This window comes from Vulpes lagopus, chromosome 2 (assembly GCF_018345385.1).
Source record: "Vulpes lagopus strain Blue_001 chromosome 2, ASM1834538v1, whole genome shotgun sequence".
In the NCBI taxonomy this organism is placed as follows: Eukaryota; Metazoa; Chordata; class Mammalia; order Carnivora; family Canidae; genus Vulpes; species Vulpes lagopus.
Window position 1 is genome coordinate 176,410,609 of NC_054825.1, and position 19,617 is coordinate 176,430,225.

A 19,617-nucleotide genomic window follows, 5' to 3' on the forward strand; every position below is an offset into this window, starting at 1 on the left:
CAAAGGCAGATGCTCAACCACTGAGCCACCCAGGCATCCCCTGTATATTTTTTTTCCTGAAGAATATATTCTAAACCCTAGGAAAAAAAAGATGCTGTCTTAAAATGCAATAGCTGCCGCCTTTGGCTCTGTGGGGTATTTGGGGGCAGCGGCTTGGCCCCCTTGGGGGTTGCTGACTCACGGGGAGGCGAAGAGCCAGCGGCACGGCAGAGGGACTTCGTGGACGGCACGTTCCTGGGATCCGTGTCACTTCCAGGAATGCTGCAGTCTTTGTGAAATCACGATCGGTGACTTTGGAAACATCTGTGTTTACGTGGCCTCAGAGATTGCTGGGGACTTTCTAGGCACTAAACCCCACCACCTAGGGCGCGGCGCTACCCAAAGTGTGCACCAGGCTCCTTCGTGGCGCACTGGGCTTCTGACAGAGGATTGGAAATTTATGAACCTGCATTTGTTTTCCAAATCAGAGTTCGCTGAAAATACGATGTCTTTAGGATGGGTTTCCCCAGGAGCTCATCTCCTCAACTGGAACAGGAGTGCAAGCTGTTTGGTTTGTCGGGTGATCCCAGGACACGCAGGCGGGTAGGGGTGGGAAAGGGAGATATAATGGTTAATTTTATGTGTCCCCTTGGCTGGGGCACAGTGGCCCAGATATTTGCTCAAACATTATTCCGGATGTTCTGTGAGATTAATATCTAAATGGGTGGACTTTGAGGAAAGCAGACCACTATTCGTAGTGTGGGTGGGCCTCATCCAATCAGTTGAAGGCCTCAGTAGCACAAAAGACTGAGCTCCCCCAAGCAAGAGAGGATTTTGCCAGCAGAACTGAACTTGAACTGTAGTGCTGGGTCTTCCCAGAGTCTCCAGCCTGCGAGCCCACCCAGTGGATTTTGAACTCACCAGCCCCCAAAACATGAGCCAATAAGTCTCTCTCTCTGACTATGCATACATAACCTCTCGGTTCTGTTTCTCCGGAGGACCCTGGCTAATAGAGGAGGTTGTTAGGTCTCATGGTCTCACTTGGCCTGGAAAGAGAAGACAAGGAAGCTGATGTGGACTATGCTAAGGAGTAGGTTTCTGCTCTGAGTAGTCGGGTGGGAACTCTGGAAGGGTGTAAAACAAGCCTCAGGGTTTTTCCAACTGCGAGGGGAGATGGTTGGGGTATTAGCCCCCCGACTTCTGTGGTATCAGCAGAGGGCTGTCCTGGGAGCATTAACTCTCCAGCACCTGCTTGCAGCAAAAAAATCAAACAACAACAACAACAACAAAAACCCTTTGGCGTCTGTTCTAGAACCATGACCACTAAGAAATATGGTGGACCATGGAGAGCTCCAGACCATGGTGTGGGTCTATAGAACTCTATGCTTAAAAACCTTTTATCCTTCAAAGTGATAGACTTACGCATCTGGTGGTGGGTTCCACCATTCAGGAATGCAGAGAATACATTACGGGCTGTATCTCCACGACAGGAGCTATTCCCCGTGTCACTTTGCCGTAGCCTAGTTTTGCCTAGCTTTGGCGCGGCGGTCAGCGCGTGTGGGCTGCGGAGTGAGTGGGATGGAGAGACGGGCGGAACCTGTGGATGGCTCGTCCTCATGCCTGGCAAGGGTGTGGGTCAGAGAAGAGTTAACCCCAGTGCGCTTGTATCTGAAGGTTCCCGGGCTGCAGGTCTTGGAGGATAGAAGCCTCGGTTGACGGTGGCACGTGGCGTCTTCTCTGTAGGCAAACTCTGGCTCCCTGTGGATTTCCAAACACGGGCAACAAAGCAAACTCCAGTCTCTCAAACTTGCTCTGTTTCTTTCACGTGTTCGTTACTGGCAGAGGCTCTCCATCCTTCCCTTCTCCAGGCCAGACCCCTGGGGCCAGCTGTCTTCCCTGCTGCTTTTCTAGCCACGTGGTCATAGCATCCCACCCCCTCTTTCTTCGAAGGCTCCCTCCATCCTCAGAACCTTGACTGTTGTTACTATGTGAGAGGAGGACACGCTTGCTAGGCCACGTTTTACATTTAAAAGACATTCCTGTTATATCATATGTTGGCAAATCGAACTCCAGTAAAAAATATACATATTAAAAATAATAATGATAAAAAAAATAAAAGAAAACCTGCACAAATTGGAAACAAAACAAAACAAAGCAAAAAAAAAAAACCCAAAAACAACAATAAAAAAAGACCTTCCTTTGCTTGTCGTGCTGATGCGTTAGGGGTCTGCTTGTGGAAGGCAGGCCGTTTGCTGCCCGGCTCTCTGGGGTGATGGCTGTATCGTGCCTACCCGTGAAATGTGAAACGTTTGAAGCGGCTCATACATAATAGTGGGTAAAACGCACCCAGAGTAATCATTTCACATGTTTAATAACCGATGTGCACACGGGGCTGCCGGTCTCCGCCTCGGCAAGCTCCGAAGGGTGCCGTGTTTTCCTGATCTTGGGGGCTGCGGAGGGGGAGCGAGCCCTTTAAAGCTCAAAGTGGTTTGGGTGTTCTAATGGCCCTCGCTCGCCTTGTGTAAAAACCCGTGTGTCGGCGGGGCTCGTGCGCCACTACTCACGGGGTGACAGCAGTGATCAGAAACATAATTTTCAATATTTATGATTGAAAATGTAATTTAGAAATGAAAGAAAGGGCACTTGTTCCTCCTTAGCTTGAAGTGAAATCATTGTTTGGAGACGTGTTCTCTATACGGCGAATCTGGCCGGTGTGATTTACCACGCGGCGGCGGAATTGTAAGCCTGGCGCTCTATTCATCAAATAAGACTTATTTGCGCAAAATGCATACGAATTAGTAGGCGTCGAGCGGCGCCGTGGTGATGTGATTTCAGAAATCTGGAGGAGGCCCCGCGGGCGGGCGATCCACGGGCTAGAGGCAGGACAGGTTCCGGCCGGGTCACCGGTTCGAGGGCCACCCGTGGGGCTCACACGTCAGATCTTCGGGTCCTTCTCCCAGCTGCTCGTGAGGCCCGGCCGCCACTCGCCTGTTGGGACTCGATCCACGGAGTCCCGCGAACGTAAAGGAGGAGCCCCGAGGCTGCTGAGGTGTGCGGCTTGCACGGCACTCCGTGGGTGTTTCGCTTTCCACTCTGGGGTGATTTCAGTTTCCCGAGAAGCTGTAAAAATAGCGCCGAGAGTCCCTGGGTCGTCTTACTCCAGCCTCCCCCACTGACGATATCTTACGCGACTACAGGACAGTGTCACGACCAGGAACTGACAATGACTCGCCCCTCTCAGGCTTTTTTTTTTTTTTTAAAGATTTTATTTATTTATTCATGAGAGACATACACACACACAGAGGCAGAGACACAGGCAGACGGAGAAGCAGGCTCCCTGCAGGGAGCCCGACGTGGGACTCCATCCCGGGTCTCTAGGATCAGGCCCTGGACCTGTGCTAAAACGCTGAGCCACCCGGGCTGCCCCCTCTCAGGCCTATTGGAGTTCCCCATGTGGGCTCTTCCACTGGCTGGGTGGTGGGTGGGCCTTTTGCATTTGGGGGAGCCGGGTTTGCTCGTGCCGGGCCTGTGTTCTGCGGGGAAGCAGGTGCTTGAGTTCGCGACCCCGTAGGAGCTGCTAGAGGCCCCCGTGGCAGGCCGGGCACCGTACCACTGAGTACCTGCCGCGCTGCAGGAGACGGCCTTGTGCTTGCAGCCAAACTGCAGATGCACAGGATTGTCATTAAAAGCCTTGGGGACTCTGGAGGGGTTTTGGGGCATCAGCAGGGTCCCCCCTGGTGCACACTGGCCCTCCGTCTGAGCTGCGGGGAGGCCTGCGGGTTCGTGGCCACCCTTTGGCAAAGCAGTGGAATGGAGTTGGGGGCCCGCACACCCCGCACATTTCTCCTGTTGGGGGCGGGTTAATCCGTAAGCAAAATATGCTTGGATTCGGGTTCCAAGGACACTTTCCTGTCTTTCCAGGGGCAGGGAAGGTGGAGGATTGGATGGGGGTGCCTCACAAGTGCCATCCCCGGAGACATGTCAGCACAGCAGGGACCACTGTCTCCTCCCCAGACTCAATTCCGCCAATGCCTATGGATGCCTGCGATGTGCCAGGCACCATGGTAGGCGCTGGCATTGTCACAGACGGATGCAGCGCAGCCAGTGTCCTGGAGGGGCCCTGGGTGCTCTGGGGAAGCACCGCCTCCGCCACTAACAGGACTGGCCGTGCGGTGCAGTGGGCACTCTTTGATGAGGACGCGATGGATAAGGCCCGACGCCAGTGGCTGGGGCTCCGCGTCCAGATGGCACTTGGAACGCACGCACCATTTGTGCCACAAATAAGGGCAACAAAAGCAACAGGTGTTTTCTGGCAAGCTGTCGGGGCAGGAGGCTGGGTGGACATGGTGATAGGAGTGGAGAAGGACATGGCATGAGTATCTGCAAAGCACGACAAAGAGAATTTCCTTAAGAGCGTGGCTCCTTCCCTGCAGAGCAGCTGCTCCTCCCTGGCCTTGTGGTGTTAGAGGATTAGTTCTGGATTCTCTTAGTAATTAATAGCATTTAAGTTCCAGGGCAGTCAGTTTTGATTAAGCAAACATTAAATTAATCCAATCTGCAAACACATACTCTCCGAGCACTACTTGGGGAAAGAGGCGGCTGGATGGACAGAAGGGTGCATCCTCATTGGATTGCCAGCCACCTCCGAGTAGTTACAGCTGGATCAATACGGCTCCTAGAGCTATAATAAAATGGCTTCGACATGCTCATCTGTGGCTGAGAACACAGTATACACATTGATTTCCTGGCCTGATATAACCCATTTACCTATTCAGCTACTCCGTTCAGGAAGGTGGAGGGGTCCCAAGGCCCAAGGGAGCAATGATGCCTGTAAGTAGGTTAGCGGACGCTTGGAAAATGTCTTAATCGGCCGCACAGCTCCTTCTCAAGGAAGACGTGTTTCCTTGAAAAGAAAAGGGCTCCTTAGGATCTTATTGGCATCATCTGGGGAAACGTTGGGAGTTGGGGTGCCACCTTTCCTCGCTCATCAGGATTGGCCCTTCCCGTCATTTAAAACTTCGGTGGTCAAACAATTGCCTTAGCTTCATGGGGGCGTCAGGGGCTGACGCACAAGCTCATTCCAGGCACGTCTTCGACTCTGGCTTAGGTGAATTTGGAGGATCTTGTAGAAGATGCACATGGATTGCTCAGACAGGAAGTGTGCCTTTTTTTTTTTTTTTTTGCTTTCCAGTATGATTTTTATTTATTTTATTTTTAAAAAGATTTTATTTATTTATTTGTTTATTTATTTATTTATTTATTTGAGACAAAGAGAGAGAGAGAGAGAGAGTGAGGGAGAGAGAGAGAGAGGCAAAGACACAGGGAGAGGGAGAAGCAGGCTCCATGCAGGGAGCCTGATGATGGCCTTGATCCCAAGAACCTGAGATCATGCCCTGAGCCGAAGGCAGACGCTCAACCACTGAGCCACCCAGGGGTCCCTCCCGTATGACTTTTAAAAGAAATAGAGGCCGTTTAATATAAATTAGTGAGACAACGTGTAGTATCGCATTTAGTAGTCGTTGCAGTTTTGTTAAATACAGACGTAAACTTTAAAACTGGTCATTGGGCTCCTATAAATAGTCCTATTATCCATAGTACTCAGCAAAACAAAGCTAGTATTGTCAGAAGCATTTTTAGACCTTTAGGAATATACCTGCTTTTTTTTTTTAATTTATTTATTTTAGAGAGAGAGCAAGTGAGCACATGAGCTGGGAGAGGAGCAGAGGGAGAGGGAGAGAGAGAGAATCTTAAGCAGATTCCCCCCCCGCCACCCGCCCCACTCTGAGTGTAGAACCTGACACAGGGCTCTATCCCAGGACCCTGAAATCATGACCTGAGCTGAAATCAAGAGTCAGACACTCAACTGATAGTCAGCTGGACGCCCCAGGAATATGCCTGCTTTTTGGTGGATGCCTTTGGACTGGTATGATTTTATGCCCTGAAAGTGTTCAGGTGGGTTTCAGAATGGCCAGGAGTCATCCTGAGCCTCATGTGGCAGTCAAGTTGGGTCTGGTCCCTTTGGGCAAGAAGCTATTTCCTGGAGAAGAGAACGAGATGGTCTGTGGGCCAGAGTGTTTTCCTTTTGCCTGTCACAGGGTCCAGCAAGTGTTGTAGGATTTCCTATTTCCTCGTAGCCAAACTGGCCGATGTTTAAGACCTGAGGGTGGGAGGAGAGGCTTGGTCATTACGGCAAAGACCCAATCCCTGGGGTTCCCCCTTTGGGATTTCGTGCAGGTCTCCCGAGTGTCGGGAGTGAGTGTGAGGGTTCTGCTTAGGCAGTGGAGCTTAGTGTAAGAGCATTGTAGGAAAGTCCACAGCTTAAGAAAAAAAAATCATTGCTGGCTACTATTTCCTTCAAAACCATGCTCCCCTTGAGAGATCAAAACAAATGTCAAGTTTTCCCCATTTCCATTCCTCACCTGACATCCGGAGCAATCTTTGAGGCTATTTTCCTTGTGCTCACGCTTCTTTTTTGAGCCTGTTTCTCCATCTAAGCAGAATCCTGCACTTGGCCACTTTGGGATTTGGAGGGGACGTCGGGGTCATCCTGGACATGTTCTTGCTTCTGCTTTGGCTGCATGCTAAAGCTCTTGACCAGAATCCAGCCCTAGAAGGTTCTTGAATGTGCTGGACATCTCCAGTTCTTGTTTAGCTCATTGTTTCCAAATCGTGTTTCCAAATCGTGTTCAGGGAATCCTGGTCAGTTGTGAGATACTCATGAACTCTGACCTGGGTCAGCTGGGGAGGTCAACTTTCTTTTTTTAAATTGTTTAAAATTTTTTTTGGGGGGAAGGGGTAGTCCACTTTCTTTACCTCCCTTCACTGACCAGGTGTTTTCATTCCCTCTGTGATGCACCTACGAGCATCCTGATTGTTCCCTGGGATAGAGTTTGGGAAGTGATAGTTTTAAGTTGACACAGGATTAATTAATTAATTAATTAATTTATATTATTTTTTTTGCCCCAATCAATCCTCAGGTTGATCATGTGCTGATGTGCATGGACTCACTCCTTGCATCCTCACAAAAATCCTGGGAGGCAAGGGTTGTCCCCTGTCACAATGAGGGAAGTGGAACTTGCAGAGGTTGGTAACGTGCCCAAGGTCACACAGCAAGGGCGCAGTAGAGCCAGGGTTTTTTCTCCCCTGGGGAAGTCCGCTGCAGATCCTAAGCACATAGCCACCCCACTCTTCTGCCTCCGAAGGGAAAGTCCCAGCTCACTTCCACATCGTCCTACTGCCTGGGTTCTGCGTAAAGGACTCAGGACATGAGGTTGAATGGCTGACTTAGGAATGCTATTAAAACATGTTTCCAGCAACACGTTCCTCCTTTGCTTCTAGAGGCCACCCCAGATACACTGAGCGTCTTTTATGGCTACATGCATTTGTTCACATTGTCAGAAATAGCCGGGCCAAGTGAGGACAACACGCGCACTGCTGCAGAGACGTCACGTCTTCATGGCACCTGCTGTCCTGCCATTGTCCCACGGCTCTTTAGCTTTGCCCCCAGGGACAGGGGTAGTGAGTGCGAAGGCTGTGTGGTGGCATCACCCTCACACCAGGTCTTTTAATCTCTCAAATGATTATAGTACCTGTTAGATGTTAACTCTGGCTTTTACGCGGCATCCTTTTTATTAGGCTGCATAGAAAGCAGCCTTTAATATCAGTGTGTGTCTTACATGTATGTTCCGAGAGCACATTACGTTAGAAGGTGCTGGAAAGGAAAGAGATGCGAGCGATCTTAAGCGCGTCCAAGTGCCTTTATGAGATGCAATCAACCATGTCTTAATTCCCTCTATCCATCATTAGTTGAGTGGTGAAAATATATGCAAAAGAGAATGGAACCTGGGTAGTAAGGTAGTGAAGAGGTTTTATAAATTAGATTATTTGAGTATATGATTCCACAGACAGAAGGATATTGTCCAAAGGGCTCTTTAATTATTATGCACTTCCTTTGGTGCACGAGAGAATATTGTCAGGGCCACAAGAGCACTTCAGTGCAGTTCAGTTGAAAGGATGACCGTCAGACCTAGGGCTGCGTCCACGCTGGGTGCAGTAGGCCGCAGGCAAAGCATTTCTGTTACTCTGTGCGGGGCGGGTGCTTTTGAAGGGAAGAGGTATTTGCTGATGGGGTTACTCCGGTCAGTGCCCACTAATGTCCGGTCGACATTCCTCTGGAGGTGGCCGAGCTGCCCCAAAGTCCCAATCCGCCTCTTCTTTGAGGGCATGTGCTCTGGTCAAGTGAGCTACATAACCATCCCTGCCTAACATTTAGCCTGAAAAAGCCCAGCCATCCGAGACGATTTTCCTTTTTTAAACACATATGAGTTCTAAGAATAAAACCGAAAGAAAATAGTAACAAACAAGGACAACCTGATTTCTAGTCCTTAGATTCCTCCAGCAGGTGACTTCCTGCTTGTGTTTGCTTAAATGCAAATGCTTTGGTGACACAGTGCCATCCTGGGGTGCCTGGGCTCCCTTTACCTGGGATATTTTAGGAATGTGCCCACTTTTTCTGATGAGTTTCCAGAAGGATGCAGGTCATTGCATTTTGAAGGAAAGCTGAACTCAGAAGTTTTCTCAAAGGGGCGGTGGGAGATAAGGCCATCGCAGTGTCATGAACTGTCCGTTCACAGCGTGCCTGAGACACCTCACGGCAGGGCAGAATGAGGAAAACCAAATTTGTTACGGTCAAGAATCAGAATGACGTCACGGGGAAAAAGCTGGGCCTTTCTGGACTCTCTTGGACTTAATGTGTGTTTATTATTTAGATTTTTAATTATGCGTTGTGGAGGAGGGGAGTTGGGGAGCCCCGGGCTCTTTCCTGGGATCTTCCTGGGGTGGATCTCACGCTGGGAGAGGCTGGCGGAGGCGTCTCTGCTGTCTGCCCCCCACTGGTGTCCTTTCCTACTCTCTGCTTCTGTTGGCCGGGGGTCTCAGGGCACAGCCGCCGGCTCCTATTGCTCATTGGAAAAGAGAGAGAGTGACGAAGTTTCTGAGAGCTGGTTTCTGTCTAGATGATCTAGACTCACTGCATGGTTGTAATAATTCCCAATGGTGCCCTTCCACCAAGTGCCTTGCAGTGAAAGACTTCAGTAGATGTCTTTATTACCCCCTGCCCAAGAGGGGCGAGTGGGGTTGCATGGCTGCGGTCCCCCGTGCCTGGCAGGTGTGCTAACGTGGCGAGGGCTTGGCCATGTCCTTGCACCTTGTACGTGGCTCAGACAGCAGGTTTGGTTCACCTCCTGGTGTGAATAGTGACATAGAATTAAAATTAAAAAAAAAAAATCTCGATGTACCTAGAGGGTGTGATGCCAAGTGAAATTAGTTGATCAGAGGAAGACAAATTCCGTGTGATTTCACTTATAGGTAGAATTTACAAAATAAAACGAACAAAGGAAGAGAAAAAGAGACAAAAAATTAGACGTCTAAATCACAGAGAACAAACTGGTGGTTTGCAGAGGGGAGGTGGGGGAGGGACATGGGTGAAATAGGTGAAGGGGATTAAGGGTGCACGTGTTGTGAGGAGCTCTGAGTCACCTATAGGGCTGCTGAATCAGTACATTGTACACTTGAAACTAATAGAATGCTGCTTGTTAATTTATACTTTAATAATAAAAAGTTTGGGACACCAGGTGAGTTTGCCTTCGGCTCAGAGCATGATCCTGGGGTTCTGGGATCGAGTCCTGCATTGGTCTCCTTGCATGGAGCCTGCTTCTTCCTCTGTCTGTGTCTCTGCCTCTCTCTCAGTGTCTCTCATGAATAAATAAATAAAATCTTTAAAAAATATAAAAAAAATTGATCAGTGGCCCAAAAGTAGGAACAATGAAATACCTAGGATTTTACTTATTTTAATTAAGGTGGCTCCACATCATCTTTGTTCTAGATTTTTAGCTGCTGTGTTTACTGACCCTACCTATAAGGCCATGCAGGTTTTCATTTATGGAAACTTTCCCCACTTTCTGTGCGGGGTGGGTGGGACAGAGGCTCCAGCAGGGGTGTTCGTGTTTGCTGCTTGCCTGAGCACTGCGACTGGGACAAGGAATCATCTCTTTGATGTGCCATCTTTTTTAGCCAGACAGGTGAAGTGCTAATTGATTTTGCTTATTAATAAGGAGGGTCCGTGCGGACGTATAGGGTAAATGGGTGTCGGAAGTGGCGGGGCAGGAAACGACACCCACGTTCCCCACCCCACCGTGCCTCCACACTTCTCTGCTAATGTTCTGTGATTCTCAGCCTCTTGTTAAAAATCAACCTTCTTTTTCTCCATGTTCATAACTAATACATACTCACTGTGGAAAATTTAGAACACTCACATAAAGAAAATTAAAAAATTAAAATCATCTGTAGTCTCAGCACTCAGAGATGGGAACTCAGCCTTTGAAATACATCATTTCATTGTTTCCTGTGCGTAGATATAACTACATATCCATGTATAGATTTCTGTTTAGAAATGGGTCAGTTTATATTCATTTTATAATGTGGGCTTTTCTTTTAATATATCGATGGCTTCCCTCACCATCCCCAAATATTTCTTTAGCCTATACTGTATATTCACTTACTATATGTCATAAACTATGATTCTGGTCACACCTCACGTCCTGATGACTATATCATTTTAATGGTTAATACTTGCCTATTACATGGAAATTCCCTTATTGTTGGATATTTTTACTGTATAATAAACGAACTTTCTTTGATTTCGAACTCAGATCGACTATTTATGTGTTCATTGGACCCTGGCATTTCCAGTTTTTTGAATTTCCTGTTTTTTTTTTTTTTATTTGACAATCGTTTTCCCATTTGATTCGTGATAACTGACTATGGATTACAAGTGTAAAAATGTTTTGTCACGTTATGTCGCAGTATGTTTTTGTTTAACATGATTAAAATTTTGCTGTTGTGAAATGTTAACACACACGTACCCCAGGGAGAAACATGTGGTTCAATAGCAATCACGTGTGAACAGCCACGCACCTGACGTCCACGCCAACAATCTGGAACGTCCCCATGTCTCTTCCTGCTCACTCCCCTCTCTTCCCCAGCAAAAGCAAAACAAAATGAAACAAAACATTGTGCTAACTTTCATGGCGTGAAATTCCTTTTTTCGCTTTATAGTTTACCACTTGAGCGTGTATCCCTAAACACTATAGCTTTAGTTTTGTTAGTTTTTTGAACTTTGGATAAGGAGAACACGCCCTGTGTTCTTCCTGTTTATTGGCTGTGGATCTAGATCCTGGCTTTTCATTGCTCGGTGGGTTTCCCTTTTTTGACTGTGCCACGATGTGTATTTCCGTTATTCTGTGGGTGGACACTTAGGTAATTTCCAGCTTTTGGCGCGATGAATAGCCTGGCCACCAATACTCTTGTACGCGTCTCTTGGTTCACAAACCTGTGCATTTCTTCTGGGTATGTAACAAAAAGGATGCTAAAGCATGGGTAGATTCAGCTTGGGTACATGCTGTCGAACATTTCTCCGGAAGGGTTGTTCAATTTATACCCCACTCAGAGCGTATGAGTGTTCTTGTTGCTCCATGTCCTTGTCAAAATGAAGTACTTTTAGGTTTTTTTTTCTCAATTTTTCAATCTCGATCGAGATATGTGCAGAGTGGTATCTTGTTGTGGTTGTAACTGGCATTCCCTAGATGACTATGAGGTTGCACACCTTGTCACGTGTTTGTCGACCATTTGAATATCCTCTTCTGAACATGCCTGGCCGTGTGTTCTCCGGCTTATGTTTTTCTTACAGCTTTGCACATTTGGTTAAGATTCTGTGTTAGTTTTATATGCGACAGGTATCTTCTCCTGATTTGTTGTTTTTTCACTCTTCTTCTGGTGTCTTTTGATGAACAGAAGTTCTTAGTTTTAATGTAGTAAACTGCGCCTGAAGGTCACGAAGACCCTGTCCCATGTCGTTTTCCATCAGCTTTATTAGCTTGCCTTTTATCTAGATCTACAATCCTCTGAGAATTGCTTCTTGTGGATTGTGTGAGGTAGGCATCAGTTATTTCCCCTAATAAATACCTAGTAGTTACATTACCATCTCCTTATGAATCTGAAGCACCATTTTCCCATAAAGCAGAGATTTCTAAATGCATGGATATGTCATGTTCTCTATCGTGTTCTGTTGATCAATTGATCTGTCCTTGAACCAAGGCCGTGGTGTTTGAGCTACTCTAGCTTTGTAATAATATCTTGATATCCAGTAGAACAAGTTTCTCTTCGCTTTATTCTTCAAGGCTATCTTTGCTGTTTGCATTTTCAAATACATTTTGGGATTAGAATGGTAAGTAGAATCCTAAAATGGCCCCATGATCTTGCTTGTGATATTCACACTCTTGCGCAATCTCCTCTCCTTGACCTTTGGCAGGACCCTTGGCCTGTTTCTGATCAATAAAATATAGCGTAGGGAATGGGGTGTCATCCCCTTGATGAGGACACACACACACACACACACACACACACACACCATGCAGTCCTGCTAGCATCAAGTAGACTCTTCTCTTGGCCTTGAAGAAACAAGCTACGATTGTGTAGACCAACTCTGGAGAAGAACATGTGGCAGGAAATTAGGCAACTTATAGGAACTTGGGTCTCAATCTTATAACTGCAAGGAACTAAATTCTGCCAATAACCATACAAGCTTGGAAGAGAACCCCAATGTCCAGAGGAGGACACATCCTGGCCAACACTTTGCATCCTCATGAGACCCTGAGCAATGACCCAGCTAACTTGTGCCTGACCTCCTGATCCACACAAAATGTGAGATAATAAGTGTGTGCTTTTTAAAGCCTCTGAGTTTGTGGTAACTTGTTTTGTAGCAATAGGAAACTAATACAACCGGCTTGTCCGACTTCTAAAACAACAACAGGAAGACTAACTGGGCCGGGATTTTTATTGGGATTGCACTAGACTTATAATGTTGGGGAAAACTGACATTTCTGAAAAACTGAGTTTCTAATCTATGAACATGAAATATCTCTAGGGCTTATAATGTTTTTAACAATGTATCTTAATTTTTGCTGTAGAGCTCTTCATTTTTTTTTTTTTTTGGTTAGGTTTATTACAGGGTTTATTACAGTTGCTATATACTTTTATTGAGGTTTTTTATAAAGGATGTTTATTAATTTTGTTTTATCTTTGTGATTGATAAAGAAAAACAACAACTTTTTAAATCTTGAATGTAGCAATGGTGCTAAGCTCATGTATTGATTTTTACCTATTTGTAGATTCTTTTGGATTTTATATCTCCACAACTTTTTACCTTCTTTCCAATTCATGTATTTTTTATTTCTCTCTCTTGATTCATTGTCAATTTCAAAAGGAAGCTTTTTGGTGTTCTATCTTTGGAAGCTGGTTCTTCCACCCCGTCTTGCTGAGTGCTGGGCAGCAACCCTTGATTACTCTCTGGGCCTCCGTTTCGCATTGGTCATAGCTTAATAATTCTTCATTATTTTGTTAGCTTTGTGTTTCCTTAGTTCTTAATTTTTAATGTGTCATCTAGTTTTTCTAGTTGCTGGGGGGACAGAGGATCCAAGCATCTATTCCACCATTATCAAAAGTGGAACTGTCACAATAATTTTAAAAATGTTTAACACCTTATTGGGGTTTAATTTATATGCTGTAGTGTCTGGAGATTATAAATGTGCAATTCAGTGAGTTTTAGTAAATGTGCAGAGTTGTGCAAAAACAATTGCAATTCAGTTTTAGAACACATCCATTACACATGACTATTTGCAATCGAGCCTCATTCCCACCTTTCAGTCCCAGACGACCACTGACATGCTATCACATGGATTTGCATTTTCTACAAGATCCACTTAATTTTTTAAGTAGGCTCCATGCTCAGCATGGAACCCAATGTGAGGCTTGAACTCATGATCCTGAGATCGAGACCTGAGCTGAGCTCAGGCATTGGACACTTAACTGACTGAGCCACCCAGGCGGCCCTCTAAAAAGTCCATTTAAATGGAATCTTCCCATTTGTAGTCTTTTGTATTTGGTGTTTTTCATCTCATCATAATGATGTTGAGGTTCATTGGTGTTGTTCTATGTAATGATTTGTAGTTTTCAGTGCACAGGTTTGGTAGTAATATAGTTCTTATACACAGATATTTCACTTCTTTGTTTATTCCTGAGTATTTGTGCTGATACTATTATGAATGAAAGTGTTTCTTATTTTATTTTTGGGTTATTTATTGCTGCCAAATAGAAATACAATTGATTTTGTATATTGATCTTGTATCTTGTGACTTTGGGGAACTATTTGTTTAGTTCTAGTTGCTTCTAATGTTTCCTAGAAAGAGATTTTCTTCTTTCTTTCCAATCCATATGCATTTCATTTTCTGTTCTTGCTTTATTGCATTGGCTAGTCTGTTGCAATGGAGAGTAGAAGTAACAGGAGACATCTTTGCCTTATTCCAGCTCTTGGGAGAAATCATGAGCATCTATGAAAAACCTATAGCTCTTTATCAGGTTGAGGAAGTTTCTTTCTATTCCTGATTTGTTGACAGTTATTATCATAAATGGATGTGGATTTTGTCAAATTGAGGAAATTGTGTGGGTTAATGGTCCTTGATTCTATTAGTATTATGTATTATGTTAATTGATTTTCAGATATTAAGCCAGTCTTGTGTTCCTAGGATAAATGCCATTTAAAATTTTGTATAATAATCCTTCAAAAATATAGCTGGGTTAAATAAAGATTAATTAATATTAATTAACTTTCACCAATAATTTTTTTCCTACTTTCACTAGTAATATTGATCTTTAGGTTTTTTTCCTTGTGATTTTTTTTCCCTGACTTTGATATCAAGGTAATACTGGCCTCAAAGAATGAGTTGGAAATGTTTCCCTTTCCTCTAATTTTTGCAAGAGTTTGTGTAAGTTGATATTGTTTCTTCAATATTGATATAATTTATTAATGCAGCCATCTGGGTCCAATCTTTTCTTTGTGAGATATTTAAATTATTAATTCATTGTATATACTTGTTACAGTTCTATTTAGATTTTCTGTTTCTTCTTTAATTTTGGTAATTTGTGTCTGTCTTAAAAATTTGTTCATTTTTTTCTAAGTTGTTTAACTTTGTTGGCATAAAGTTGTTGATAGTCTCTAATCCTTTTAATATTTGTAGGTTTGGTAGTTATGAAACCTCTTTCACTTTTGTTTGGTAGTGTGTGTATTATCTCTTTTTTGATTGCCCTGTCTTGATAAAGGTTTATCAAATTTGTTAATCTTTTCAAAGAACCAGCTTTTTGTTTCATTGATTCTTCTATATTGTTTTTCTGTTTCCCTTTTCATTCATTTCTGCTCTGACATTTATTATTTTCTTTATTTTTCTTGCTTTGGGTTAATTTGCCCTTCTTTTCTAGTTTCTTAAGGTAGAAACTTTGAGTATTTATTTGAGGTCTTTCTTCTCTTTATTTTTTATTTTTTAAAAGGTTTTATTTGTTTATTTGAGAGAGAGAAAGAGAGAGAGAGAAGGTGGGAGGGGCAGAGGGAGAAGCAGACTCTCCACTAAGCAGGGAACCTAAAGTGGGGCTCGATCCCAGGACCCTGGGATCATGACCTGAGTAGAAGGCAGATGCTAAACCAGCTGAGCCACCAAGATGCCCTTCTTTCTTCTCTTTAATATGAACTTTTAATGCTGGAAAATTTACACTAAGTGCCTAACTTCTTGCATCCCACACATTTTCATAGCATTATTGAAAAATAAATGACATGTAAAAAACTGCACATATTTAAAACACAATTTTTTTTTTACAAATTTTGACATTTGTAAAAATATCCAAGGATTGCACTCAAAATAATAAACATTTCTATCACCTTCAAAAATTTAGTGGTCCTTTTAATCTATCCATTCACTCTTCCTTGTTGCTTCCAATTTTTAAATATGTTTTGTTATCATTCTCATTCAGAATATATTCTGATTACTCTTCTGGTTTCTTCTTTGAGCCATCAGTTATTTAGTAGTGTGTTGTTAAATTTCTTAATTTTCAAGATTTCTTTCTGCTTTTAATTTCAAATTTAATTCCACTGTGGCCAGAGAATATCCTTCAAATTATTCAGGTTGCTTTAAATCACTAAGGCTTATATTATGGCCAGATATCATTAAACCTGGAGAATGTTCTGCATGTACTCCAAAAGAATGTATCCTTCTGTTGTAGGAATGTTCTATCCATGTCAGATCAATATAGTTGATAGATTGTTTAAATGGTTTATTATCTTTATTGATTTTTCTGTCTAGTTATTCTATTATTTAGAGTGAATTATCAAAATCTCCAACTATTATTATTGAATTCTGTTTCTTCTTTCAGTCCTGTCAGGTTTTTCTTCTTGGTTCTGGGGTTCCATTATTAGATTTATACACATTTACAACTTTTATACTTTTCTGATGTGTTACACGATTTAGAAATATCTCTTGTTCTCTAGAAAAATTTCTTAAAAGTGATTTTGTCTGAATTAACATAGCCATCCTAACTATATTAATCTTTACATGTTATACCTTTCATTATCCTTTTACTTTGATATGTTTGTAGTTTTGAGTCTAAAGTAGGTCTCTCATAGATAGAATATACTGGAATCTTGCTTTAAAAAAATCTAATGAGATAATCTCTGCCTTTTTTGTAGAATTTAGTCCTTTCATATTAATATGATTATTGATGTAGCTGGATTTACATCTGCCATTTTGCTGTTAGTTTTCAATATGTCTTATTTATATTTTTGTCCCTCCTTTATTGCATTATTTTGTGTTCAATTAGCATTTTAGTGTATCATTTTTATTCTTCTATTTTTTGAACATGATTTTTTTCATAGTGACTTCTCTATGGATTTAAAATACACATAATGAGGTACCACAATTTATTTTAGGCTAATATCGACCTTATTGAAGTAAAATATAGCCACTTTGCTTCAATATTGCTCCTTTCTTTCCCCCTCCTTTCTAGCATTATTGTCATATATGTCTATATGATTTATAAGCCCAATGACATGATTTTATAATTACCCTTGCAATCTTATATTATTGGAAGAAACACAGAGAAGAGAAAATTTAAAAAATGTATATTTAAGCAGTCCTTTATGTTTATCCACATATTTAGTACTTTTGGACTCTGCATTTCTTCCTGTGGATTTGAGTTCCTATCTGGTGTCATTTCCTTTCATGTTGAAGAAATTCTTTTAGCATTTCTAGTATGGCAGGTTGGCTATAACAAACTTTCTTAGTACTTATCTAGGAATATACTTAGTTTGCTTTTATTTTTGAAGAATTATTTTGCTGGATATAGAATTATTGATTAACAACTTTAATTTTCCCCTTAACACTTTAAATATGTCATTCCATTGCCTTCTGTCTTTCATTGTTTTGGGTGCGAAGTCCACTGTTAATCATATTATTCCTCTGTACATACTGAGACATTCTGCTCTTGATGCTTTCAAGACTTTTTGTTTGTCTTTCAACTGGCTTAATACAATATACTTATCTTATATTTGGCATAAGCTTCTTGCACCTGTAGACTGATGTTTTTCACCAAATTTTGGAATTCTGTGGCTTTTTTGGAACTTTTTGGAATTTATTTCTTTGAGTATTCTTTTTCTTTCTGTATCTCTCTCTTCTCAAATTTGGGATTCCCATTATATATGTGTTGGTATGCTTGGTGTTATCCTACAAATCTTTACATCTCCGTTTATTAAAAAAAATCTTTCTCTGTTCTTCATGTTGGCTGAGTTCTATTTTGTTATTTTCAAGTTTACTGAGTTTTTATTCTGACATCTCAGATATGATATTGAGGCCATTTAGTGAATATTCATTTTGATTATTATATTTTTCCCTCTAGAATTTTCATTTTTATTCTTTTTTTATTAAAATTTTTTTTATTGGGGTTCAATTTGCCAACATATAGCATAACACCCAGTGCTCATCCCATCAAGTGCCCCCCTCAGTGCCCGTCACCCAGTCACCCCCACCACCCGCCCACCTCCCTTTCCACCACCCCTTGTTCGTTTCCCAGAGTTAGGAGTCTCTCATGTTCTGTCTCCCTTTCTGATATTTCCCACTTGGGAAATACAGTCCCCCACTACCCTAATTATTTCCCACTTGGGAAATATCAGAAAGGGAAACAGAACATTTTTATTCTGTTATTTTTAAATTTTATACTCTCTATGTTATTTCCTCTTTGGAGTCACTGTCATTGTATTTTCCTTTAATTCATCAAATTTTTTTATTGCAGTGATATTCACATACATAAAATTAATATTTTAAAGTATATAATTCAGTGGCATTTGGTGCACTCACAATGTGGTTCTAAAATATTTAATCACTCCAAAAAGAAATTTTGTACCCTTTAAACAGATGCTTCCAATTCCCCCTTCCTCTAGTCCCTGGAAACTATCAATCTGTATTATGTTTCTATTAATTTACCTATTCTTGGAATTTCATATAAATGCAAAATTATGCAATATTTTGTGTCCAGTTTCTTTTGCTGAGCATGTTTTTGAGGCTCACCTACATTATATTTCATTTCTCTTTATGGCTGAGTGATATTTCATTGTGTGTATAAATCACGACTTATTTAGCCATTCATTCATTGGTCGACATTTGGGTTGTTTCCATCTTTTTCTTATCATGAGTATTATTACTATGACCATGCATGTATGTGTTTTTGTTTGTGTATGCGTTTTCAACTCTTTGGGGTATATTCCTAACAGTGGAAAATTATGGGTCATATGGCAATTCTATGTGTAGCTTTTTTTTTTTTTTAAAGATTTTATTTATTTATTCATGAGACACAGAGAGAGAGGCAGAGACACAGGCAGAGGGAGAAGCAGGCTCCATGCAGGGAGCCCGATGTGGGACTCGATCCTGGGTCTCCAGGATCATGCCCTGAGCTGAAGGCAGTGCTAAACCACTGAGCCACCCAGGCTGTCCTATGTATAGTTTTTTTGGGAATCACCAACCTATTTTCCACAGTGGCTATACCATACTACTTTACAAATACAGTCCCCCACTACCCTAAATTATGCAGTCACATTTCACACATTTGGGAAAATCATAGAGGTCAGCATGAGGAGTGCAATGGGTAAGTTTGCCCCAGGAAACCCACCCTCCTGATCATGGTGTCTCCACTGCCAGGTAAGTGTCTCTCTAATTTGCTGTTGTTGTTGTTCACACTTTTGGTGTCCTATCTAAGAATTCATTGCCAGGTCCAAGATCATGAAGACTTGCCCTTATGTTTTCTTCTAAGGTTTTTATGGTTTTGCTCTTATTTAGTTTCCTGGTTCATTTTGAGTGAATATTTGCAAATGGTGTGAAACAACAGTTTTTCTTTAATTCTTTAAACATAGTGTTCTTTAATTCTTTGAACATGTTTATTATAATAGCTGCTGTGAAGTCTCTGTCTGCTAATTCCAAATCCAACATCTGGGCCAAGTCAGCATTAGTTTATAATGATTCCTTTTTTTTCCCCCTGAGTATAGTTCATACTTTCCTATTTCTCTGTGTGTTGCAATTTTTTTTTAAATTGAAAACTGGACGTGTAAAAAATATATTGTAGCAACTCTGGATTGGGGTGTTTTTCCTGAAGGGTCTTTTTCCTGAGCTTAATCTGTAGGATTTGTCTTCTATATATGTGTAGCTAAAAGTA

General features: G+C 42.4%; 1 non-coding gene across 1 annotated transcript; it reads right to left on the reverse strand.

Annotated features, from left to right (window-relative positions):
- Nucleotides 1-18,953: 18,953 nt before the first annotated feature.
- On the reverse strand, nt 18,954-19,114 carry LOC121485930. Its single transcript, XR_005986432.1, has one exon. It is a non-coding gene; the product is annotated as a U1 spliceosomal RNA (small nuclear RNA).
- Between the last annotated feature and the right edge of the window lie 503 nt (nt 19,115-19,617).